Source organism: Saccopteryx bilineata, chromosome 2 (genome assembly GCF_036850765.1).
Source record: "Saccopteryx bilineata isolate mSacBil1 chromosome 2, mSacBil1_pri_phased_curated, whole genome shotgun sequence".
NCBI classification, from domain to species: domain Eukaryota; kingdom Metazoa; phylum Chordata; class Mammalia; order Chiroptera; family Emballonuridae; genus Saccopteryx; species Saccopteryx bilineata.
In genome coordinates this window covers 6,797,353-6,822,644 of record NC_089491.1, presented here as the reverse complement: position 1 = coordinate 6,822,644, position 25,292 = coordinate 6,797,353, and the positions used below count along the sequence as shown (strand labels likewise).

The 25,292-nt window shown below is 56.1% G+C and overlaps 1 long non-coding RNA gene across 1 annotated transcript; it reads left to right on the top strand.

The window, feature by feature from the left end:
• Positions 1–213: 213 nt before the first annotated feature.
• On the top strand, positions 214–16,986 carry LOC136323937 (uncharacterized). The gene is made up of 3 exons (XR_010729029.1): positions 214–241; positions 8,643–8,772; positions 12,076–16,986. It is a non-coding gene; the product is annotated as an uncharacterized lncRNA (long non-coding RNA).
• The last annotated feature ends 8,306 nt before the right edge of the window (positions 16,987–25,292 follow it).

Sequence of the window (25,292 nt, the reverse complement as noted above, 5' to 3'; positions counted from 1 at the left end):
GACAGGAGGCTCCAGCCTCCGGCTGCCTGCTCCCGCCTGGCTAGCGGAGATGAGAGCCAAGCAGCAGCACACAGAACAAACAGAATTTTTTTTTGCAACTAGAGGGGGAAGCACAGAGCTAAAAATAAAACGAAAAGATCAGTATCTGTCAGTCTGACAGCTGATTGGCTGCTCGGAGATGCATATAATTACCAGCAACTGGCGCTGGGTAGGCAAAGCCGGGAGAAACTGCTGAGACGAGGTTAGGATTTAACCTTTAAATTCTGGAGCCACCGGAAGCCGAGGGGAGGACGACGGGCGTCGGTGCTAATGAGGCTGGGGGCGGTGGGCGGTGGGCCGCAGAGTCCGGGGCTGGTCGGCGGGGTGGGGGCTCCTCCGGGAAGGCCCCGGGAGCCCTCGGCCCGAGCTGCCTCCCCCATCAGACTGGGAGTGTGTCTGATTGGGCGGCCAGGAGGCGGTGGTCCTTTTCCCCGCCCAGCTGGAGGGGGGTGTCTTCTGGGAAGTCGGGGTCTCACCCAGGAGTGAGTGAGGGGGCTGCTTAGGGTTCTAGGCCCCTCCCTGACTGGCCTCCTGGCAAGGCCCATCCCTGTCCCCACCCACATTCCTCCGCCTTTCCCTGCCTGGTGTCCGTTTTCCAACCCATCCCTCCCCTTCTTCTTTACCCAGAGTCACCCTCATCCTGGCTGTTCTCTGCCCCACCTGGGGAGGACATCTTGGTACCTCTGGTTTGTCCTGGGTCCCCAGAGACAGAGGGGAAAAAGCAGGCCTTGAGGGATGTTGTGGTCTCACTAAGCCTCAGTTTCTTCATCTGTAAAATGGGGTGACGATAATGAGCTGACTGACCACTGGGCAGATGCCAGGGTTGCATCTGGGCCCAGTCTTGGCATCTTGATTCTCTCATCTGATCCAGGAGTCAGGAGATGGGGCTCTGGTCCCAGCCAGGAATCACCATTTTCTCTCTTAGAGCTGGTCTCCCCATCTTTGAATTGGGAGAGTTCCTGCCCTCTGACTCCCCTCTGGGGTGGGGGGCCTGGTCAGCATTAAGTGAGCAGGTGTAGGTGATGGTACCTGATAAACTACCTCCTGGGGGAGGTGGGGATAGCTTCTTCCAGCTCCTTGAGCCCATGACTTTCTCTCTTTCAGGCCTTTACCCAGGCTGTGGCCTGGAACTCCTTACCTTTCTCTCACTACAGCCCTTCCCCTCAGTGCCTCTTCCTCCGGGAAGCCCTCCTTGATGCCCCAGCTGGTCCTCTCCTGCTGCCCTTGGGTGTCTCATCTCATGATCAGACGCAGATCATCTGCCTGGCACACAGGACTGTGAGCCCTGTGAGGGCAGGAACCACATGCCCGGCTCAGAGCGCCTCAGGAAGCGAGGCATCCAGATCCCTAGTGTGGGGCCCTGGCAGCTGGAAGGAGGTGGAAGCATGCTGCCCAGGCTTCGGGCAAGCAGCGCCCTCGATTGGCGGGGTATCTTCCCAGTGCCTCGAGTGCCTGGGGAACACCTAGCCCCGCCTTCTGAGCACTGACAGTTTGAGATGGCACTCAAGGGTAGCTACCCCTTGTGTGCCTCCTGTGGAGGACGGAGAATGTCACCTTAATGCCATGGTCCTGGCCTTTGCTGCTCCCTCCTCAGGAAGTTTCAGGGCCGGAGGGGTGGCAGGTGGGGCTGCCCCTGGGTGGTTGGACCTGGAGAGTTGTTGGGACTCACTGACTCCACGATCACTCATTGAAGGCAGGTCTGCTGCCATTCACATTTTGCAGATGAGGAAACTGAGGCACGGAGCATTTAAGCAACATGGCAGAGCCTGGACCCACCTAGTCCCCTATCTTCTGAGGCCAGGCCTAGCAGCCCCTGCCTCTGAGAAGAATAAAAAGGAGGTGCAAGGAAGGGAGATGTTTCTGGAGCAGCTCCCGTGAGACCTTCCAGGCAGATAAATTGGCACAGAGAGTCTTGAGAATGCTTTGTGTGTGGTGTGCAAAGGAGTTCCCCTTTGGTGTTTCTGAGAGATCAGGAAGATTTAAACTGCTCTTCACTGATGTTGGGATGTCAGACTGGTGTTTCTTTTGAACGTGACATGGTGATGAGACTGGGCCCCAAGGCAGCCCAGTTTTATTCAGGTTACAGAAATAATAATAGCAGCGGTGGCAACAAAAGCAAGTTTTCAGAGACTGAGTGTTGACCACGTGCTCAATGCTGGGCTCTGCCTTGACTTGGAGGCACACTCTGAGCCCTCAGCACCAGCCTGAGATAGAGGTGCTTCTCATCCTTTTAGCTGGAATTGGAATCTGTTAGTCTCCACATTTGCTGTCTCCCCTGTTAGGCAGTGAGCTTGGTGAAGGTCCCAGTCTGGTCTCTCCTATTCATTGCTGAGTACCTGGCACCCAGCACCAGCTCTACAAACAGCAGCTGGACAATAGAGCTTTGCTAGACACATTTAAGATGAAGAGACTGAGGGTCACAGAAGTCACACAGCTTGCCAGGAGGGAACCCCAGGTTTCTGTGGCTCCAGAGCCCACCTGGATTCTAATCACCATCTCACACAGCTGCTTAAGAGACCCTCTCTGAGACCACCCTCAAGAAAGCCACAGAGCATGAATTCCTCCACTACCTCCCCCAGCCCCCACCCCACCCCAGTTCTCAGGCCTTGTACTAAAAACCCAGGAGGCTTCTGAACTGGATCTGACCCTCCCCACCTTTTCCTGGCTTACTAGGGAATTGGATGAAAGTTGGCCAGACTTGGCTCAGTCTTGGGGAAGTTGTACTCTTTCAGAAGTACCTGGTTTTTGTGTGACCTTATTTGGAGACATCTTTGAAGTGGCTATGACTTTACTATGTGAATTCTGGCTTGATTAATTCATATGGACAGTTGATCACTGTTTCTCATCTCTGTGATGGAGCCCCTGGTTCTGCGGGTTTAAGCAAATGTCTTAAGAGAGGCCGGGTAGTATACCTGAGATGCTGATGGTTAGGAGCTTGACTAGTCCACATGGTGGTAACTTTGGGGACTTCATTTGACCTCTTCCTCCTCTGTAAAATGGGGACATTCAGGGGAAATATCCATCTTGATGCCTGGCGGTAGGTGGGGAGAAAGAGGTCAAGCATCTTCTTTGAAAAAAACTCACTTTCCACAGATGATATATGATTCCCCCATCCAGGTGCTAACCAGGCCTGACCCTGCTTGGCTTCTGAGGTCAGACGGGATTGGGTATGTTCAGGGTGGTATGGCTGCAGGCCATATTACGATTCTTATCCCTGTACTTTAAGAAATGTTGTTTTTTTAAAAAAAAAATCTGAGCCCCAAACAGAACCGAGTGCCTGCCTTGTGCCCAGCACTGCGTCTGGCCCTTGGAAGGCAGGATCTTGAGACCATGCTTATGGGCGTGTCCTGTTTCAGTTGTCCTCCCAGCAACTCCGAGGTGCACGTGGGGGGTGGCAGAGATGGCCATTTTCCAGGCAAGGAAAATGAGGCCGGGAGGGGGTTCCCCATGAGAAGCTGATGAGCCTGACTTTAGACCTGGGTGCTCTGTTCAGCTGAGGAATGGACAGGAACCCGGCTTCTAGCAGGGGCTCAGCTTGATGTGGGCAACACAACCTCGGGACTTTGAGTGCTGACCGCAGAGGACTGGGCGAGCTGTCAGGGCACAGAGACGAACCAGAGGTGGTCCCTGCCCTGGAGGGGCTCTGTCTCCTAGGAGATGGGAACACACTAACAGACCAGGGAAAGCACAGGGCATCGCAGAGCACCTGAGGCTGAGTCACCGACCATCCCATAAAGAATTGCTGGAAAGATCCCCACAGGACCTTGCTCTAAAAGAATCCCCTGGTTTTTTTGCATCCCTGTCAGAGTTCTAGGCTCTTCACTGTGGCTGATGGATGGATGGTGCATTTTTTGTACCTGAAAATGGAGTCCTCTTGGGTTGTATTTGTTGGCTTGTCCTTCTGTGTGATGTTCTAGTCCGTGGTCAAGGGGCCTCTCGTCCAGGATCTCCAGCTCCTGCTCCTCAGACCCGTGAGAACCATTTTTAAGAAGCAACTGTGCCCTTCTTCCATAAACCCTGTGCCCAAAGGTGACTTCAGGTCCTGGATAGAAGGACAGCTTTCAGTAGCCATGAGCTCTGGGGTCCCCACAACCAGCAAGATGTCGCTAGGTAGAGGAAGCATGTCCAGACGAGGGGTTGTGAGGTGAGTTCGTCAGTTGATGTTGGGCCCCCTGCATCCATTGGACTTCAGAGCCCTGGCCATTGACCTCTGAGTTCTGACCGTAACCTCCCAGGCCTCAAACCTCCTGAGGGTGTGAGGTGCAGGTTGAACGGGTGGACAGGAGGGCTCCACCTAGAAGGAGCCAGAGAGCCCCCACTTGCCCCTACATGCACGCTCGGACACGCCCAAGGTGGGCAGAAAGGTGCCAAGGCAGAGCCGAGGGGCAGCCGCGCAGAGAGACCCGCGCCCGTCCAGCGGCAGGTCCATCCGCAGGTCCGTCCGCGCAGGGAGGCCCGCGCCCGTCCAGCGGCAGGTCCGTCCGCGCAGAGAGACCCGCGCCCGTCCAGCGGCAGGTCCGTCCGCGCAGAGAGACCCGCGCCCGTCCAGCCGCAGGTCCGTCCGCGCAGAGAGACCCGCGCCCGTCCAGCCGCAGGTCCGTCCGCGCAGGGAGGCCCGCGCCCGTCCAGAGGCAGGTCCGTCCGCGCAGAGAGGCCCGCGCCCGTCCAGCGGCAGGTCCGTCCGCGCAGGGAGGCCCGCGCCCGTCCAGCCGCAGGTCCGTCCGCGCAGGGAGGCCCGCGCCCGTCCAGCGGCAGGTCCGTCCGCGCAGAGAGGCCCGCGCCCGTCCAGCGGCAGGTCCGTCCGCGCAGAGAGACCCGCGCCCGTCCAGCGGCAGGTCCGTCCGCGCAGAGAGGCCCGCGCCCGTCCAGCGGCAGGTCCGTCCGCGCAGAGAGGCCCGCGCCCGTCCAGCCGCAGGTCCGTCCGCGCAGGGAGGCCCGCGCCCGTCCAGCCGCAGGTCCGTCCGCGCAGGGAGGCCCGCGCCCGTCCAGCGGCAGGTCCGTCCGCGCAGGGAGGCCCGCGCCCGTCCAGAGGCAGGTCCGTCCGCGCAGAGAGGCCCGCGCCCGTCCAGCGGCAGGTCCGTCCGCGCAGGGAGGCCCGCGCCCGTCCAGCGGCAGGTCTGTACAAGCCGTTGCAGCCTGTCTGGGGCTGGGTTCCTCCCGCCTCCCCTGGAAAGCTGCGGACAAGAGCCTGCACGTCAAGGTCAGCTCTCGTGGAGAACGTGACGTGAGGAGCATCTGGTGAAGACCTGGGACGTGGGCTCCGCGGACCCCTCGCGTCCTCGCCTCCCAGGGGGCTGCCTCTGCACCCCAGCACCCACGGGGCTGGGTTGGGTTAGGGACACGCTGGCCTCTGGAAGAAAATACGAGAAAGCAGAGGCTGCTGCTGGAAGATAACTGAGACGCCCCTCCCTTTGGTAACGCAGGTTTCTAAGCGAATTCCTCTCTACTTTCCCACCAGAAAAGTCACTCCAGCTGTGATTGGCCCCAAGGACCGTGTTTGCCCAAGAAGCAAACTGTATCTGTTGAGTAATATAATCTTTCCCATTTGGGGTTGATCAAGGGCAACCATGGTGCCTGGTCAGCTCAGCCCGGAGAGTCTGAGTGGGCCCAGCGGCTGGTATCATCCCGTCCGAAGCAAAGGAGAGTGATGAATGTAGGCCCAGGGGGCCTGGCCCTCCGTCTCTGCACCTTTGCAGTGACCGTGGGGCATTTCAAGAGGCTGTAAATGGCATGGAGCGCCCCCAGAGAGCCTTTGAGGGTCCCCCAAAGCACCCCTGATTGGGAACCTCTTGGTTAAGCCAGTTGGGGTGGGAATGCAGCTCTTTGACAGCCCCTAGCCCCATCAAGGAAGTCCTCAGGCAGCAGCAGGGTGTCTGGGGAGATCTCAGTGGCTGTGGGGTCAGCCAGGCCGTGCCATTTTCTGGCTGTGTGACCATGGTCGGTGGCTTCCCCTCTCTGACCCTCTGGGTCCCAGTGCCTCCCTCCTGGGTTGTGAGTGCTCTGTGAGGGCATGGTGTCTATACCGTTGTTATGCCCTCTTGTTCAGGTCTCCTGACGTCCACCCTGTCGGGCCCTGACCATCTCACTGGATTGGGGGGTGTGGAGGTGTAGGGTGCACACGGAACCCCTCTGAGAAGCTCTCTGGAATCAGAGAGCTGGGGCAGGGAGAGAGGAGAGCAGGCATGGCAGCCCATTGTGGGCAGGCTGAGGGCAGTTTCAGGGGGCATCCGAGCAATCCCACTTTGTGCCCTGACTCCCCTGGGGCTAATGTTCCAATACGGATTCTGATGCAGAGGCCCAGGCGGGGGCTTCCAGCTGAGGCAGATGCTGGGCCCGTGGGGGCCACACCCTGCCTGGTGAGGTGCCCACAGCCAAGGGAGGAGGGCAGGCCACTCGGTGTCTGGAAATGACGGCTCCAGACTGGCCTGAGAGCTCCAGAATGTTCATGCTGGAAAAGATGAAGTAACATGAGGGTAAAATTATGTTTTCTACAAAAGGAAAGACCTCTGCCTCCTAGTGTGTGGAAAGAACTCTGTCCTCCCCCCACACAGCCCCAGGGGCCCAAAGGAATGTGGTTTTCTGAGCACAACCTTCCCTTGCTGGGGGTGGATTCGCTCTGAAAAAGTTGCTTGTGAAATGAATTTTTCTATATCAAATGCTGTTTTCCAGTGCTTGCGTTTTAAGATCACGGTTGTATTCCCACCAAGAAATAATCAGCTCTGAGGCACTGGCATTGAGGACGAGGGTGGAGAGTTCAAGGGCACAGCACGGCCCATGTGTCATGGGCTACGGAGCTGATGGGAACTGGAGCCACAGAATCTGGGAATGAAAACCTGAATCCTAAATGCTCCCCAGATAGGCCGAGGTTCACAGCCAGATGCTGGCCCAGACCCCTGACCAATACCACTGACTGGTGGGACCCGCGGGGACTCAGGATGAACCCAGCCCCTCCAATGGAAAAGGAAAGCAGAGAGGTGGTTTGTTGTGGTCAGCCAGCCACTTCGTCTTGTATAAAATGCTACAGACCAAACCCTGAATATCAGGCTAGGAGTGGTTTTGTTTTTATATGGAGCATAATCTATGCTCCAGGGTCCTGCTGCTGTGACGGTTTGCCTTTGTTTCCCAAAGAGTGTCACAAAGACTGCTGAGAAGTGCTAGGTTAGGAGAGTGCTGGGCTTCCTGGCCCATGTGGGTCTGTTTGGACATACCAGGGAGCACTGGGAATCTCAAATAAGAGATAGAAGTCCACAGTCCATCCACACTTGATGGACCATTGCTTTTCTTTGTTTCTTTCTTTTTTTTTTTTTTAACTGAGAGGAGGAGAGATAGTGAGGCAGACTCCCCACATGTGCCTGACCAGGGACTACCAGGCAATCCCACCTGGGGCTGATACTCAAGTACCGAGCTATTTTTAGTGCCTGAGGCTGATGTGCTTGGACCAGCTGAGCTATCCTCAGTGCCTGGGGCCATACTCAAACCAATTGAGTCACTGGCTGTGGGAGGAAAAGAGGGAGAGAAGCAGATGGTCACTTCTGTGTGCCCTGACCAGGAATTAAACCTGGGATGTCTATATACCAGGCTGACTCTCTATCCACTGAGCCACCGGGCCAACCATTGCTTTTCTGAGCATATTCTTGGATCACACTTTGGGAACCCAGTCAGTGAAAGGCCTTCATAACCAAAAGGTCACTCCGTTCCTATATTAATTACCTAATTAATAATCAGTTTCCTGCATAACAAAGTACCTCAAAGGTAGTGGCTTGAAACAATAAGCATTTATTCTGTCTCAGTTTCTGTGGGAAGGTAATTCAGAAGTGGCATGACTGGATGGTTCCAGCTTGTGGTCTCCTTTGAGGTGACAGTCAAAATGTTAGCTAGACTGCAGCCACCTGCCGGCTTGACTCAGGCTGGAGGATGGACTTCTAAGAAGGTGCTTTTCCGGGGCTGGCAAGGTGTACTGGCTGTTGGCAGGAGGCCTGGGGTCCATGCCACACGGACTTCTCTGTAGAGCTGCTTGAGTTTCTTCACTGTGTGGTGGCCGGCTTCCCCCAGAGGGAGAGATGCGGGAGAACAAGGCTGACGCTGTCGTGTCTTTTATGACCTAGCCTGGGTGGCACATTTGCTCATATCTGCCATGTCCTAGTGGTCACACAGGGCAGCTCTGTTCATGGTGGGAGGTGCCTACAGAGATGTGAATACCAGGAAGCAGGAAGCGGTTGGAGACCATCTTGCAGGCTGACTACCATGGCAACCATCACTTCAGTACAAGGCCAGATAACTTGCTCATTCACACAGTTGGTTTCTTACCACTTAGTGGCAGTTAGGGATTGTGACACGTGAACCTCCTAACCTGTGAGGTGAAGGGCGGAGGGGGAGGCCAGGAGGTGACCAGGTACGCCAAGCTCCGGTGAGCAGCAAGAATAATAAACCAGCCCCATTTGTTGCACGCGCACCTGTGCCAGTGCCTTGCGGGCATCATGGCACTGTGCTATCCCGGTCCCCGAGCTGTAGGCTCCTCCAGTATTTTCAAGTTAGACCACTCGAGTCTATGAAACACATAAAATGAGATTTTTTTTTCCCTGTGTGTGTGATGACGGCTGTAGCAACACAAGCTGCTCTGCCTTCTGGAAGTTCAGAGACAAAATTGGTGACTCGGGTGAACCCATGTGGAGAAGACTGGAGTGGAGAGTAAACAGGATGGATAAATGCTGAAGATATACAAATAATAAATAGGTGAGATCAAATATTTATTTCCTGTACATTAACAAAATGAGGAGCGGGCAAGCTGGGCGGGGGGGATCTCCACTCTGCTGGAGCCGCATGGACGCTGGGCAGAGAGGCAGGGAGCGCTCGCGGGGAGGGCGTGCGGCTGGGCGCCGAGACACCGCACCCCAGGCCTGCCCAGGCAGGCGACTTCGCGGTCCTCAGTATCCCGTCTGTAAGATGCAGTGATGGTGGCGAACTCCTCTAGTTGGGACGAGGGTTCGGAGGAGCAATCCCAGGTCCGGTCGAAGGATCCTGGCCAAGCTGATGCCTGGTCCCGGCGGTGGTGGCTCCCAGGTTCAAAGAAGGCTTATAGCAAATCTCTTGCCTGGAAGGAGCCTTGCTCTGTGACCAAGAGTGGACCCAGGGCCACAAAAGAGAGTTTAGCTGCTGCTCAGGCCTCCCGCAGGGTGACCTCAGGAGTCTGGAAGGAGCTCGGCCCCTCCTTCCTGGAAGGAAGGGGCCTATGCAGGCATGGAGCTGGCCCAGCCCCTTCCTGTCCTGTTGGGGCACGATTTCAACAGAGAGAGCCTCCTGGGAGGGTTTTCCCCTTGGAAGTCTCAACCTGCAGAGCAGGACTTGGGGAGCTCAGGCTAAATGTGCTGTCACAACAAACAGACCAGGTATAAAGACTCAGAAAACAGAAGACAGGGGTGGGTTCCCCATCCCGCAGCCTGGGTCTGGGTAGATGGAGGCGGCCTTCGGGTCAGGCTGGGCGTGGCGCGCCGCCTCCACCCCTGTGTGACTGTGAGCAAGGGCCTCCACTTCCCTGGGCCTCGGTGTCCGCAGCCCTCTGGGCTTGCCTGCTGACCCGCTGAGAAGCCGGAGGCTGGCCAGGTGGACACAGAGCCCACATAGGTGTGCAAGAGCATCCCTTCCTCTTCAGTTCGGGCAGCTTTGTTTTCATCTCTCTGGTATGTTGGTGTCCTGAGTAATACTTCATTTAAAAAAATCGGAAGAAAAGGAAACTCGTCCCCTGCAAAAAAGACTACGTACAGTCTAGAAAGTTTCCCACTAACCTCCTTTGTCCCTGGCTCTCTGCTTTAGCGCTCAGGGAGTAGCGGCGTGGACACCCTCCGCTAGCTGGGTTTAGTGTCCATTTCCCGATGGTTCTTGGTTTTCTGGACTTGAGTCTGGTTTTTTGGGCCTCTCTCTCCTGAGGAGACCTGAGTCCTCATGGGAGGAGGGAGAGGAAGGCGGCTTTGGTTGTGGCAGGGTCCTCAGAGATTTTGGGGTATCCTCTGTAGGTGCCAAGATCACAGGCATGCTGGCCTCCTCTCTGGACATGTGTTGTGGGCTTTTCAGTGCCTGGATCCTGCACTGTGGCCGACCCAGTGCGGCCACCCCTGCCCTCAGTGGAAGCCCGGGCCAGTACTGCGGCCTCTGGGTCCCTGTTTCAGCTGCCAAAGCGAGGAGGAAGCTGGAGGCTTGGATGATGTCTCAGTCCCTCCCAACTTCAACATTCTGATTGCTGCATTCATTGAGCTCCAGCTGTCTGCAGAGTGGTGTCTGGGGTGTGGGAGGGGCAGACCCCATCCTGGGAGGAGGAGCCACCCTGAGCCTGCTGCCTCTAGCTGGCCTGTGGATGGCAGAGCTCAGAACCCCCCCTACCACCACCCCAGGAGAACTCCGTGCCAGCCCCAGCTACCAGGCTGCTATTCAAAATGTCTCCTGTTGGTGGCACTTTGACGTGGTTCAGGTGTCCAGGACTTCAAGTATATTGGTTTGTATGTGAAAAGGTGCTATTTCCCTTTGTTAAGATTCTGTTTTTCACTCAAGGAAATCTCAGTGCCTAGAGCAGAACTTGACCACGTTATTTCCCAGGGAAAACCCTCCCATGTCTCCTCACTGCCCTCAGAAGACAGTCCAAGCTCAAGAGTGGCCCTAAGCTCTCCCACCTGGCAACTTTTCACCCCTTACCCTCTCTTCCAGGCACTCAGATTGCAATGTACCAACCTCTCTTTTCTGTCTAGAGCCTCAAACTTGCTGCATCCTCTACCTGGAACGTTCTACCTCTTGCCTTATGATTCACTAAATGTCACTTCCTCCAGGAAGCCCTCCCTGCCTAAATGAACCACGTTAGTTCACTGTGAGGCTCACCCTATACTTCTGCCTTGTAGCACTCCTCATTGCATGATCTGAAGCCACCTGTTCATCATGATTCCAACATGGGCTTTGTGAGGGCCTCCCCGTCAGATTTTCATGCCTGCTGGCAGGCGTAGGGCCCAGAAGCCAGGGAGCTCTGGGAATGTCTGCTGAGTGACTGCATGGCTGGAGACTGTGAGCCTGACAGTCAGCCTGTTGATCCAGGTTGGTAACCTGGGGCTAGCCAGGGCTGCCAGCAGTTGAGCTGGGCACTCAGAGCCTGGGAACCCGGGCACTGCCACCCAGCCCCATCCTCCCACCTGAAGGCTCTGCCAGGAAGGAGGGAAAGGGTTAAGTGTTTCTGGCGGCCTCGTGCTGTGTCTGCTGCAGTTCCCCCTTCCGGGGCTGCAGCAACCGAGGTCGGCCAGGAATGTTTGCAATGCAGAGCTAGGAGGGAGGGCGGGCTGGGGGAAGCAGGGCCTGTGGAGGCTGGCCTGCCGGCTCCCCAGTTGAGCAATCGCCCAGGCCCTGCCGGTTCCTGTAACTCCTGCCCCTCCTGCCTTTTCCCACCCTGCTAGCTTCCTCCACCCTCTGCCTGCCAGGCAGTGGGGGCGGCCTGTCTTCTGGGGCCTGCAGACAGAACTGAGGGACAGAGAGGCCTAGAGAGCCTGGAGGCTAGCGGTGAAAGGGAGGGGCTCTCAAGGAGAGACTGGAGGTGGGGGTGGGGTGGGGGTGGAGGGAGCAGTCAGCTCAGCCACCTTGGCCCAGAGAGGGCAGGGCCTTTGCCCAAGGTCACACAGCAAGGCGCCATGGAACTGGGCCACACCCAAGATTCAACATTTTTAGTTTCATGGCACCAGGCTGCAAGTCAACATTGGGGTGGGGGTGCTGGTGGTGGTTATGTTGCCATTCAGGTGGGAAGCTCTGAATCATAGAAGACCCTCTCCCAACTGAAGGCAACCCCCACCCTGGCTGTAGCCTGGCTCTTCATTCAAGCCCGGGTGTCTCAGAGAGAATGGCTGCTCTCATCCGGCTGGGTGCACACCCTCCCCACCCCCTCCCCTGCACTGCCCACTGCTCAGCCCGTCCTGGGCACACTTGTCACCGCCACTCCTTGCCTCCAGGAGCATAGAATGCGTGGACGAAGGCCACTGCTTCTCAACAGCCCAGTTTCCTTTCTTCTCCCAGTTTTCTTCAAGGAAGGACCTTCATGGGTGCTGAATAGTCGATGGAGCTCAGGCACAGAACGGGTTTCTTTCTGCATCCGTTTGGGGGAGTGCGTCCCCTAACACTGCAGAACGAGCTCTGTCCGCTGGCAGCATTTACAAGTGACCCCCGGGAGGCGGCCTCTGCTGTCATTCAGACCAGATTCGGATCCCTGCTCTATCACCTTCAAGCTTGGCAGCCATGGCACCTCTTTCTGGGCCTCGGTTTCCTCATCTGGAAAGTGGGATTCAGGGAGAGCGCAGGTGGAGCGAGTAGCCCCGGTCCTGCTCTGCTGAGACTCAGGGATATTTGCCTTTCCTGGTACCACAGACGTTTGGGGCCTGTCACGGTGTTGCCCAACCTAGGCCCTGAGCTTGGCCTTACCCGCCAGAGGACGCCAGGCTCAGTGGCAGTGGCGTCAGAGGTGCCGTGTTGGCCACATGTGGCTGGAGTCAGTAGTGGTGGTGCTGCCCCCCTGCCATCCCTGGAAGCTAGATGGTCCTGTGAGAATCAGCATCCCATTCACAGGCAAAGAGCCTGTGGGAGGAGTGGCTTGACCTAAGAGAGGGATTTTAACCCAGAAAAACCACACCAGAAACTGTGAGTTTTTCCTTCCACACTCTGCCACCTTTTGTTGAGAACTTACTGTGTGCCAGGCACTGACTGACCTACTTTAATCCCACATGCCTAAGAGAGAGGCATCCATCCTCTCTTCCCTCCCCCACCCAGGACACAGAGAGGTTGATGCACTTGCCCAAGGTCACACAGCTTATACAGAACAGAGTCTGACTGAACTCAGGCCACTTGCCACCAGAGCCTGTGCTCTTGGCCAACCCCCTCCGCAGGTTGCTTGGAATACAGGCTCTGTATAGAATGTGGCTGGGTCACCTTGGGTTAGTGGTTTAAGCCCCAGAGCCGCAAAGTGAAGCGAAAATCTCCAGCACCCGCTGGGAGTGGGGGAGGCACTATGCTAACTTACCACTAGCACCACTAGGTGCCTGGAGCTCAGAGGGGCCCAGCCCTTTCTCTAGGGCACACAGCAGGCTGAGCTAGGACCCACACCCAAGATGATGGCTTCCTGTCTGTGGCTCCAGTGGGGCTGTGGTGGGGGAAGGACCCCCACAACTGGCTCGGCTTCGCCGGACAGATGGACAAATAGATGATGGCTTCCCCCTCCCAGGGCCTGCGGTTGCTCGGCTTTGCCACCACCTCTCCCGAGCAGGTTTCCTTTAAGAAACCAGAAGATTGATTTCCTGGCCGGCTCTACGCCGAGGAGCCCGTCCAAATGGTTTGCATGTCTGCATTTTTTACTGCTCCGTTTAATATGTATGCAAATGCCGGCCGGCTGCGCCCGCCTCGCCAGCCGCACAGTCGCACGCGGCGCCCCATTAAAGCGGCCGTCCGGGCGCGCGCCTCATTCGAGGCGACGGGCTCGGCGGCCTGATAGATGGGGTGCGGGGACGGAGACAAATGACGGGCTTTTGTAATTTCTTTCTCTTTTTGGTGGGGGAGCGGAGGGGGGCTCAAGACTGGAAACAGCAGAGGAGATTTAAATATATGCAAAATTGTTTGTGGGTTTGGAGGGAGTGGGGAAGCTTGAACCAGGAGGAGAGGACTCCTTCGGCGTTTTCCTCCGTGGGAGCCAGGCGGAGCTGGAGGGGGAGCTGAGCCCCCACAGTCACCTTCAGGCGGAGAGAGCGGCCCTGCTCCTGATAGGCAGGCGCGGTCCTGGGGGAAGCCCGGCTTCCGCGGCCGGCGAGAAAAGGAGAAGGCTGCGGGTTTTCCGCTGGGTTTGCTGGGGAGGCAGCTGTCTGCGTGTTTGCCCCACCCCACCCCACTGTCTTTTCTTGGGCTTCCCGGGCTTGTAACTGTATCGGTATGTTGTCATTTAACTGTCACCAGAACCCTATGAGATGCACCACACCCACTGTACAGATGAGGAAACTGAGGCTCCCAGGAGGAAAATTCCTTAGGAGCATTGCAGGGGGTGCGTTGGGGTGGTTGGGACTCCCGCGCCCTGATCTTGACCCCCGCACAGCCCTGTGCCATCCTCTCTTGCTCTGTGGAGTTTGCTCTCAGCTGTCAGGGTGGGGTAGGTGTGGACCCCCATCACGACCTGTACTCTCCACCCCCCCCCCCCACTGCCACCTGCCCCCACCTGCCTGATGACACGAGTGAGTCCACATCAGATTGAGCCTGAGGACATCAGACTGAGCCTGAGGACTGAGTCCCAATTTTTCAAAATATTGTATAAGCCTGAAATTCGAGGTGTGAGTTCTAAAGGAATTTTCCCTCATTTCTCAGGATCTTAGGCAACGTGGCAGCTGGGGGGGGGGCATCCTGGAGGGTCATGTGGAGAGGGGACATTTCACAGAGCTGGCTCCAGCTGAAAGGGAGGGCCATGCTGGAGCAGACAGCTCAGAGCAAGTGGAGACCCAGTGTTCCGTGTGTGTGTGTGTGTGTGTGTGTGTGTGTGTGTGTGTTGGTGTCTCGTGTGGCAGTGTGAGGGTGGGATTGTGTGTCTGCACACATGTTCAGTATGCACATGTGTGTGGCAGGGTGACAGCATGTGAGAGCCCTTGTCCTTGGCTGGCAAGCTGCTGGAGTCGGACTCCCCACCCGTTTCTATCTCCCTGAGGGTTAGGTTTCCCTTCCCAGGGACTGCCTGTCGCCTCCCTGTCCCCCTAGCCGAGATCTGCTCCCCTTTCCAGCAAAAGCCTCTGTTGTTTCAGCTTCCCCATCAGGCCACTGTGAGGAGGGGCGGCAGTGAGGACCCCCAAAGGCTGAGGCACCCCGGAACCCTGCACAGATGAGAACTGGGTGATCGGGGTGTGTGTGTAGCCTGCTGCCTGATGGGTCCGGCTGGGTTCCCGGGCAGGAGACGGGCACACACAGCTTTCTCAGGAGGCTCACGGGGTGTGTGTGTGTGTGTGTGCGTGCGCGCGCGTGTGTGAAAGCAACAGTCCAGATTTTCTCATGGGAATTCTCTTAAAATGCTGTCTACCTGTTTGGGAAGTGGTTTTCGTCACCCAAATAAATGTCTTTGGGGAGAAGGGGAGGTCCTTTCAATCGGACTTAAGCTCCTCGGGGGCAGACTGGGCTTCAGGGGCCGCTGTCCCTGGAATGGCCCTGCTGACCCTGGTCAGGGGGAACCCCATGCCAGTGGCGGTCATCAGCCTCATGAAGACCAACCTGGGCATTCCAGAGCCCGGGGGGAGGGGAGGGTGTGTGTGTGCATGAGAGTGTGTGAGACTGAGGGTGTGTGTGCCTGTGTGACTGCCGGGCGCACACCTGAGTGCGTGAGTGGTGTGTGCCAGGCCGGTGGGCAGGGACATGAAGAATGAGGCTCTGTCACACGCATCTCTGTTACCTTCACAAAGAATCAGGCTTGGGCGAAAACTCTGGGACTCTGTGTCTCCTCTCTCCCCACTCACGAGATGGCAGTAGGGACCCCCACCTCCTTGCATCAATGTCCTTGTCCTTGACACCCTCACACATCTCTTTGCAAATCCCATGGCTCCACAAATTCTGCTGCTCTAGCTGGGAAACCCACCCGCCAGCAGCCAGGTTGGCTTTTGAAACCAGCAACTTGCAGAGCCCAGGTCCCTCTGAGGCCTGGACGGTCCCCTGTGGTCCACTGGCCCTCAGGTCCCCTGTGACTTGGCCCTTGCCCCTCTGCCCTCTCCCATTCCCACTCTCCTTTCTCTCTCAAGTTCACCAGCCCTGGAGTCCCATGAGTCAGCTCTCCTGGAGCCACCCAGACATGCTCACTGCCCACCCTCACCTCCAGGAGTCCTCCCTGCCCACGCACCCCTTCCCCCGTCCCTGCCCACAGCCCCCTTGCCTTGCCACCTCTGCCACCCCATCCTGCAGCTCGTTTGTTTCGTCTGTCCCCTCTCCTCTATCCCGCCAGCCCCACAGGAACCTAGCAAGTGAGGGGCACTCAGTAAATTTCTGCTGTTTGTGAGCATCTGGGGCCCCACGCTCAGGCCAAGCACCTGCCCTCAGGGGCCGGTCCGCACTGCGGTGGGGCTCATTCACCCTGGCTCAACCAGACAGTGACCTCAAGTCCTGAGTCCTCCCTCAACTCACCTATGTCGGACAGTCAGTCCACCCTTCTTCCAGTCCTCCTCAGATGGCCACCTTCTTTGGGCCAGTCCCAACCACAGTCACCACACCAATGGTGCTGATAGTGATCATTGCCTGCAGCCTGTTTGCCGCACTGCATCAAGAAAGGTTTCTTCATTGAGAATCATTTTGAATGGACGTCAGCACTGCCCCTCTCGAAGGTTCCCTCTGAAGCATTCTGAAAGCCAGCCCCGCCACCCACAGGCGTGAAGCCCAGAGGACCAAGGGTGGGAGCCTGGGAAAGGGGTGGAGCCCTGGGTTTCCCCGCAGAGGGCGGTACTGTGTTTGTGCCGTGGCTACAGGAGGGCAGGACCTGGCCTTCCCTGGTTCTCTCTCACCCCGGTGGGGTACATGGTAGTCACTCAGCAAGTCTCTGCTGCAATAGACAATTGAGAGGGTGGAGGAATCAATGAATGCATCTTGGCAAAGCCTCTCTGGGCCCTCCTGCCCCATGGTCCCCTTTGGGTCTGTACACTCATTCCTCAGCCGGTTGGAAGCTGCTGTGTGTGGACCCGCTGAGCGCGGCCCTAACCCCGGGCAAGGGGCCACCATGGCCCTCTCTGATTTTGCTGACAGGGCTGAAAACGCAACTTGCCTACGTGACCCGCCATTACTCATGGTTGGTGTTTATCCCCAAGCCAAGGGTGACTGGCGGGGCAGCCCCAAGCCCCGTGTGTGTTCTGAGGAAGGGGTGGCCGGAGGCTGGGCTGCGAGGAGGCACCGCCGGGATCGGGAGCAGCTGCTCTGGGTGCAGTGACCATGTTTTTCTGAGCTGAAAAATTAGGACACGGGATGTAGCTGAGGGTTTTCCCAGATTTGTTCGTTTAATGAGTGGAAAAATTTTACAAAGGCATGGAAGCTAAAGTGTGTTTAGTTATATAGGTAATGGGTTGTCTTTGTGGAAAAGAATCTGAGTTTCCGAAACCAGGGAGATTCTGGAAATGAATGATTCAGTGTAACTGATATTCGGGGGCAACTGGGTCAACAGTGACTTTGGTGTTTGCATTGTAATTGGGAGCAAAACGGGTGTGATCCTGGCCTCACGGAGCTCACATGTGGAGGCTGATATTCCTGACATAATTTCAGAGTTTAGTACTGTGACACCCGTGAGAAGTGCTCTGAGGGGTGTCCAGGGCCACGAGGGCCAGGGGCTCCCGTGTGGACAGGGGGCAGGAGGCCAGCAGGCGGGCTTCTCTGAAGAGGTAATGTCTGAGGTGAGCAGAGCCTTTTAGGGGTTCACTATTGAAGGGATGGGAGTGGAGTAGGGTGGAGGAAGCACATTTCAGGCAGGAGAAAGGGCATATGCAAAGGGCCTGTGGCACAAAGGCATGCTGGATATAGGAGGGCAACCAGGTGATGAGAATGTGATGAATGAGGGGAAAAGACGTCTGGAGATGCTGGCAAGAGCCAGTGCAGGTAGTGCCCGCTCATCCATAAGAGCGCGGTGGACTTTCTCCTGCCAGCGATAGAGCCATGGGCTGTTTGACACAGGCATGACCTGAGTACATACATCTGAATGTTGATGATAATGGAGATGATGGTAATATTGGTAATTTAAGAAGTAGTTAGCGCGTGCTTACTACATGTCAGGTACCATGTTAGCTATTTTACATATGAAAAAAGTGAGAGCTGTGAGGATAGTGACTTATCCAGGTCACAGAGCCGGCGAATGGCAGAGATGGAACTTGGACCAAGCCTGTCTGGCTCCAAAGCCACTGCTCCCCCCGCACAGAGCTGCCCTGGTGGTCTGGACATGGAGAGCTGAGGCACAGGCAGATGACCCCCTGCTGTCTTGCTGTGGCACTGCCCCTTCTCTGCTCTGTGTCCCAGACCTGGGTGGGGACTCTGGGCCACAGGGTCAGCCAGCACTGGGAAGACCCAGCTCAGCCCCTGCCAGACCTCGCAGGGGAAGTAAGGGTTGCAACATCGGAGGCTGGTGTTCTGGAGAAGCAGGGACCCCAGCTGTTCACTGGGACACAGGTCACACTGCTCCCCAGACACGGGAGCAGCCCACTCACTTATTTGGGGGTTAAGGACTTTGAGCTGTGGCTACACGACCCCCAGGAGTGGGGTAGCACCCCAGTTCCCTGCTCCCTCTCGTGGGGGGACTCATCGCTATGGATTCACCAGCTTTTAAAGATCCTCCTTTCCTGAGTGGCCACCCAGGAAGTGTAGACCAAGCTCGCCCATGAGGATGGCTCCCACCAAAAAGCAGAAAAGAACGAGTGTTGGCAGGGATGTGGAGAAAGGAGAGCCCTGGGCACTGTTGGTGGGAATGTGACACGGTGCAGATGCTGCGGACAACAGTGTGGCAGTTCCTCAAAATTTTTAAATAGAATTACCATATGAGCCAGCAGTTCTGCTTCTGGGTATAAACCTGCAAGGATCGGAAACAGGGTCTCAGATCGATGTGCACCCACCCTTGTGGCATTATTCGCAATAGCCCAAGTGTCCATCAACACACAAACGGATAAACAAAATGTGGTTTATCCGTGTGATGCAATATCACTGTGCCTTAAAAAGGAAGGAAGCGCCTGACCTGTGGTGGCGCAGTGGATAAAGCGTCGACCTGGAAATGCTGAGGTCGCCGGTTCGAAACCCTGGGCTTGCCTGGTCAAGGCACATATGGGAGTTGATGCTTCCAGCTCCTCCCCCCTATCTCTCTCTCCTCTCTGTCTCTCTCTGTCTCTCTCTCCTCTCTAAAATGAATAAATAAATAAAGAATTAAAAAAATGAATAAATAAAAAAATAAAAAAGATAAAAAAAATTAAAAAAAAAAAAAAAAACTTTAAAAAAAAAAAAAAAAAAAAAGGAAGGAAGCCCTGACTCCCGCGACACCGTGGGTGAACCCTGGGGTCACCATGCTGAGGGAAACGAGCCGGTCACAGAGGGACAGATATGTATGACTGCTCACATGAGGTCCCTGGAAGGGGCACATTCATGGGGATGTAGAACAATGTTTGCCCTGGCCTGGGGGAGGGGGAGGGAAGGAGATGGGGAGTTGTCACCGGATGGGTACAGACTTCTGGTGATGGATGGTGGTGATGGTTGCCCATGTGACAAACATAATGCCATAGAACTGTACATTTAAAAATGGTTAAGATGCTAAATTAAAAAAAATTTTTTTGTTCTGAGTTCTCGTACGTTGTTAACAGTTTGGGCTTTTTTTCAAAAGACTGCATTTATATATAAGAAAGAAATTAAAATACCATTTGACAGGCGTAATTAGGGCAGGTCAGAATCACAGATGCTGGTGCTCCCGGGTAAGTGACTTCAACTCTCTGGGCCTCAGTTTCCTCATGGGGCCATAAGGTAACGATGGTGACTCCCTGTGGGGGAGCCACTGTGGGAAACGGTGAGCATTCATGATGCCCCTTACGTGCTCTGCCGGTGGCCGGTGGCCAGGGCGAGCGCTCAGTGCGCTGCAGCCCTGAGCGCTGGCAGGTAATCCTCAGAGCTGTGGAGTGTGGGGACGTGAGCAGCACAGGCCCTAGCCCCACCATACATGTGGGAAAATTGAGGCCTGGAAGGGTCAGGGCACTTGGGCAAGGTCTCTGGGTATTCCTTGAGCCAGAAGGAGGTTTTCCAAATCTGCATTTGTTAGCAAGGCTAGGTTCTGCTGCAGTAACAAATGAGCCTGACATTGAAATGTCTCGACACAGCAGAAGCTTGTTTTGCATTCAACATAGTCTATGTGAGTCCAGGTAATTCTCCAGGGCAGTTGTCCTCCATGTGAGAACTCAGGGATCCAGGCTGCCTCCGTCCAACGGTGCCTCCATCTCCAGGTCACTGAGGCAGAGCAGACAGTACCACTTCCTCCCACAAGCCCTTGACCAGCCCTGGTCGCAGGGTGGCGGGTCCTGGGAATAAAGGAGAGAACCGCCTATGAGAGAGCCTGGAAGTTTCTTCTACTCACTGTCCTCTTGAGGTGACAGCCAGCGATGGCTATTTCCAGGGGATAAATGCTCACAGTGAACTGACTCAAAGAGAAAGGAGTTTAAAGCTAGACTTGGTCTCCATCCTACCCCCACCACCAGCTCCCTTCCTGGCAGCCAGTTATCGGGGCTATTGCTCAGGGGTACGGTGGGGTGTCTATGGAGGTGCCCCACTTGAAATGCAGCGAGGGTCTCTTGTTCTGTTTTCCTCCGTAAAGAAGCAGGCAGGTGTTGGTCACAGCCCCTTGTTCTGCTTTTGGGCAGTGCCTTTGTATTTATATAATCAGTCCTCCAATAGGTGTCTAGGTGGTTTCCAAAGTCCTGCTGTTATAAACAGTGGTGCACTGAATTTCCGGTGCCTTTTCCCTTTTCACCCGTGTGAGTGTTTCTTGGTCAAAGGGCAGGTGCACTGAACAGTCGGACAGTCCTCTGGTGGCAGGTGCTGTCTCCAGGGTCAGGAGGAGCTTTTAAGAACTGTTGCTAATGGAGCTTCAAACCAGCGGTCCTTGGGCTCAAGCTAGCGACCATAGGGTTACATCTATGATCCCATGCTCAAGCCAGCCACCCCTGGTGAGCCCGTGCTCAAGCCAGAGACCTCGGGGTTTCGAACCTGGGTCCTCTGCATCCCAGTCCGACGCTCTATCCACTGCACCACCACCAGGTCAGGCTTTTATTGGCTTCTCTTAAAGGCACTCATCTTCTTCCAAGAGCTTTCTTCAGACAAGTTTCAGAAATCACCTTCGCTTCCTCGGAACTCACCAGGTCTCGTCCTTGGGCTTGTCTGAGTGCAGACCGATCAGCCGGTTCTTTTTCGCCTTTGCCGTCCTCGCCTCTCCTTCATCTCTTTGCAAGAGCACCTCGGTAGTCACAGAGTTTAGTCTTGTTGATTTTAAATTTTCTTTTGAGGTAACAGCGCTATTGTTTCTGAGGGGGTGGGAACCGACTCTTATTGTAAAATAAATAAGTTCAAACAACACTGCACTGAAAACTATAAGCAAGAAAGTAAAAAATGACCACCACTTCCTCCCTGCCTCCAGAGATGACAATGGTTAATGCTTAATTCTAAACATTTCTAAACAACCCTGAAAATCTTGACCTTTCTCACCATGGGAAGAGTGTATGAGCTGCCAGGGTGGGTCTGAAAATCGCCATCAGTTCACCGCTCTTCGAGTTCCCTGTCCTTCACACTCAGCCTGATTCGGGCTTCCCCTACTCTGCTCCAGGGAGCAGATTCGGCAGGGCGTGGTACCAACTCAGCAGGTGCTAATGAATTCCCCACCTCCAAAGAGAGATCCTTCTACTCCACACCCCAAGAGGCTGAGACCCAGCCCGAGCCAGGCTGGCCTCTCTCTGCTGGTCGTCCTGTCTCCCGCCACTCACCCACCATCCATCACATTTTTTCCTAAGCACGGAGCAGGGGTCGGAGGTGGTCCTAGAGACCTGTGTCTCCGGTGAGAGGACCTCCACCTCTGAGGAAGAGGGGGACGCAGCTTAGGACTGACCCAGCCTTATTTCTCCCAGAGGAGGCATGACTGGGGCCAGCATGGTGGTGGCGTTCCTAGAACCCAGTCCACGACCGACGCAAGGGAGAGAGAGGGCTCTGAGGGAAAGGTGAGCATGGGGACCTAGCAGCCCTTCTTTGTGGCCTTTTGTAGGCACAAGGGCTCTGACGCTTTGGGGACAATAATCTTCTGAGAGTGGCAGACATGGCTGTCACCCGCACAGGGGCGGCAGAGACCCTTGGTTTCCGGGTGGTTTGTGGGGACCATGGCTGCCCCAGACCCGTTCTGGAATCTGTGAATCCTCTCTGGCACCTGGAGAAAGGCTCAGGGAAGGCTTGACATTGGCTGTGAGCAGGACGGAATAGAGCCAATGGCGGCACCCACAGGTGACTGCTGCTCCTCCAGGGCAGGTACTGGGCGTGGCTGTGGGAGGCGGACAGCCCTGGTTGAGCCTCCTGTGAGCTGTGTGACCTTGGGCAGATGACCTACGGTCTCTGAGCCCAATTTCCTCATCCACACTGCGGGTACACCAGCGCCCATTTGGTGGGCTTGTTTTAATGACCGAATGCAATGACCTGTAAAGCACTATGGGCCGAGGGCCCTCAGGCAGGACTTCACTCGCAGTTTTGTGTTAATCTACTCACCCCTGGGGTGGCAGCTGGGGAGACTGAGCTACATAAGTGGGGGGCTTTGGGAGGCTACAGTTCACTGTCCTCAATGGCTCCTAGTTTTTTCACAACTGTGGGTTTCAAACTGTTGTTTTTCTTTACATCTATCTTTGCATCTCAACCCCCTGCCTTATTCTTTTTTAAAATAATTCTTACTCAGGTGATCAATACCAAAGAAAGCAGAGGTGAAGGCTGAGAGCCCACCCACCTGGCCCTCTCTGCCTTGCCCGCAAAGCCCCCTAGGGTCTATGAAAGGCCAGCAAGGGTGACACTGGCTGCAGGAAGTACGGGGACACACAGACACCAGAGGGGCCTTCCTCCTGACACATGTCTCATGGTGCTTATGGAGAAAGACAGAAGAAGGGAAGTGTTCATAGACAGGCGTGTCTAAAGGTTCTATAGGGTTTGGGGTCACCAAGCTGGGGCAGACTGGGCAACTCTGACTCCAAAAGCCACTTTCATTCTGGGCAGCTTGGCCTGGGACGTCTGTCTCTGTGGGAAGCGCACGGAGCTGAGTGAGGACAACTGTTCTGCTTGGCCAAAGCCAGACCCAGGCAGAACCCCCATCAGCCTCTGTCCAGAGCCTGACCTCTGGCAAATCAGCTCCCTCATCTGTAAACCGGGGTGTAGTTGCTGGGCCTGGGGGTGTGGGATGGGCTGGGGAGGGTGAACGGAGCTGTGTGACTCCGGAGCACTGATTCGGGCACATAGCCACAGGCCAGTAGCACCTGTGGTTGTTAATAGTAAAAATAAGGATCCTAAGCAGGCGAGGGCTAAAAGGAACCTTGGAACTCCCACCCTAGAAGGTAAAGGGACTGGGCTAAGGTCAAACAGCAGGGTCAGGACTCAAACCCAGGACGCGACACCGGGCCTTTTCGACACCCAGCCTTAAGCAGAAGGCCCGTTGAGTGGAGGCTGCCCCTCATATGCAGCATCACATGGGGAGGAAGGGTACAGACCCCTAAAGAACCCCCCAAATGAGCTCTTGACTTCCAGGCTGGTCTCAGTGGCACGGGGCTGCGATCCAGCACCTCCCTGGTCTCCCTGGTGCTGACCCCTGCCCGCCCCGCCCCGAGAGAAACCAGTCCTGCCTCCTCTCCTGCAGCTGTTAGGTCTGGGTGATCTGAAGCTACATGGGGGTTGCGGGCAGGGGGTGGTAGGGCACTGGTGACACTGAGCAGGGAACAAATGCCACTTAGACACTACATGTGTGCAGTCTGGCGAATTTCCCAGGGGGAGAACCCCAGTCCTTAGTCAAGGGGTGGGACAGATGTGAAAACTGAGGCAGGGCCTCTGCTCAAGGCCGCAGACCAACAGCGATGTGGCCACCCCACCAAGGGGGCTGGGTGCTTGCCTGGTTTTAGGATCTCACATCATATCTTTCTGACTGTTCCTTGCTTGTGCCTGATAAGCAGTGGAGATTGGCCAGAGGGCCCTTGAAATCTTCCACACCCCCCAACACACACAAGAGAGGGTTTGGCCCTGGAGAACAGGAAGTTAGTCCCTAGCCCCGTCCTACAGAGAGGGAAAACGATGCTCAGCAAACAGGAGGGGCTTGCCAGGGTCCCATGGGAAGTAGTGTGGCCTCTGGCTCCTGCTGGGGGCTCTCCTGGGACTTCGGTCCCCTTTGCACACAGCCCCCCTCCTTCCCCAGCTCCAGTGCCCCAGCCCTCTAGAGGAAGATTTCTGTGGTCCCGGTTGGGGGTGCCAGACTGCCAGCGACTAGGGTTTTTTTACTCCCAGCCCTGATGGCTTGGACGGTTATTCTTATTGAAGGCGGGGAAGAAATTTGAGCACATGGCAGCCGGTCACCTCCGGACCTGCCTCTGTGCCCAGCTCCAACCTGTGCGGGAAAGGGAGGGGGAGGGGCGAGGAGTAGGAAAGTGGGAATGAGAGAGGGAAAGGGGAGGAGAAGGATACGGAGGGGGAGGGTGGAGGGGAGGAAATGGAAGAGAGAAGGAGGGGGCTGGGTAAGAAGAGGGGGAAGGGGTTAGTGGGAATAGAAGACGAGGGGTGCAGAGGGAGTAGGAGTAAAGAGAGGGGCAGGAAGTAGAGGATTAGGGAGGGCGAGGCGGAGGAGGGGAGGAATAGGGAGGTGGGGGAGGGAGGGGAAAGAGGGAGAGGAGGAAGACGGAGGGGGCGCACAAAAAGGACCCCCCCCCGCAGTTCCCTAAGCAGATAGGAGAGAGGGAGATACACAGATGAATAATTTACTATGAAAATGCAAAAAAAGAATTTAGAAACTCTCAATTTATAAATATTTATTTTCATAAGTCCGCCCCTCCCGCCTCTTTCCCCCCTGTTGGCCCTTGTCTGTTTCCTTTGGGGAGCCCCTCTCCGTCTCCCCCATCTCCTTCTGTCTCTCTTCTCCAGTCTCGCCCTCTGTTTCTCCTGCTGTGGAGGGGGCGGGCTGTTTTCATGTCTCTGCCTCTTCACATGCGTTCTCTCGCTACCTGTGTCCCTCTCAGTCTCTCTCTCTCTCTCCATCTGAGAGTGTCCCTCCGTGTCTCTGTCCCCTCACTCTCTTCTATCTGGGAACCCCAGCTCCTGCCCACCAATCGCGGGGCAGGAGGTCGTGGGGCCCCATAGGGCAGACACCCGGAGGGGGGACCCCTTTAAAGGCCCGAAGGGAGAGGTCGTTTCCCTGGCAACCGGCAGGCGAATGGCAGAGCCGCGGGGGCTGCGGATTAACCAGCGGTTCCTAAGCGGGTCCAGGAGCCTGGGGAACCCGGGCCTGGCCCCACCCACTCTCCTGCTGCGGGGTGGGGTGCACCTGGCTGGGATTTCGGAGGCGTGGCAGCTGGAAGTGGGGCCCTAGTAGGTAATCAATCAGTTCATGGGTCGGTTGGGCAATCGGTGGCAGGCCCACAGAGCAGGGGAGGTTAAAAGCTCCGGGTGTGGAACGAGACAGAACTGAGTTCTAACCCCTCTTCGGCATCTTCCTGGCAGGTTGGCCCTGAGCCAGC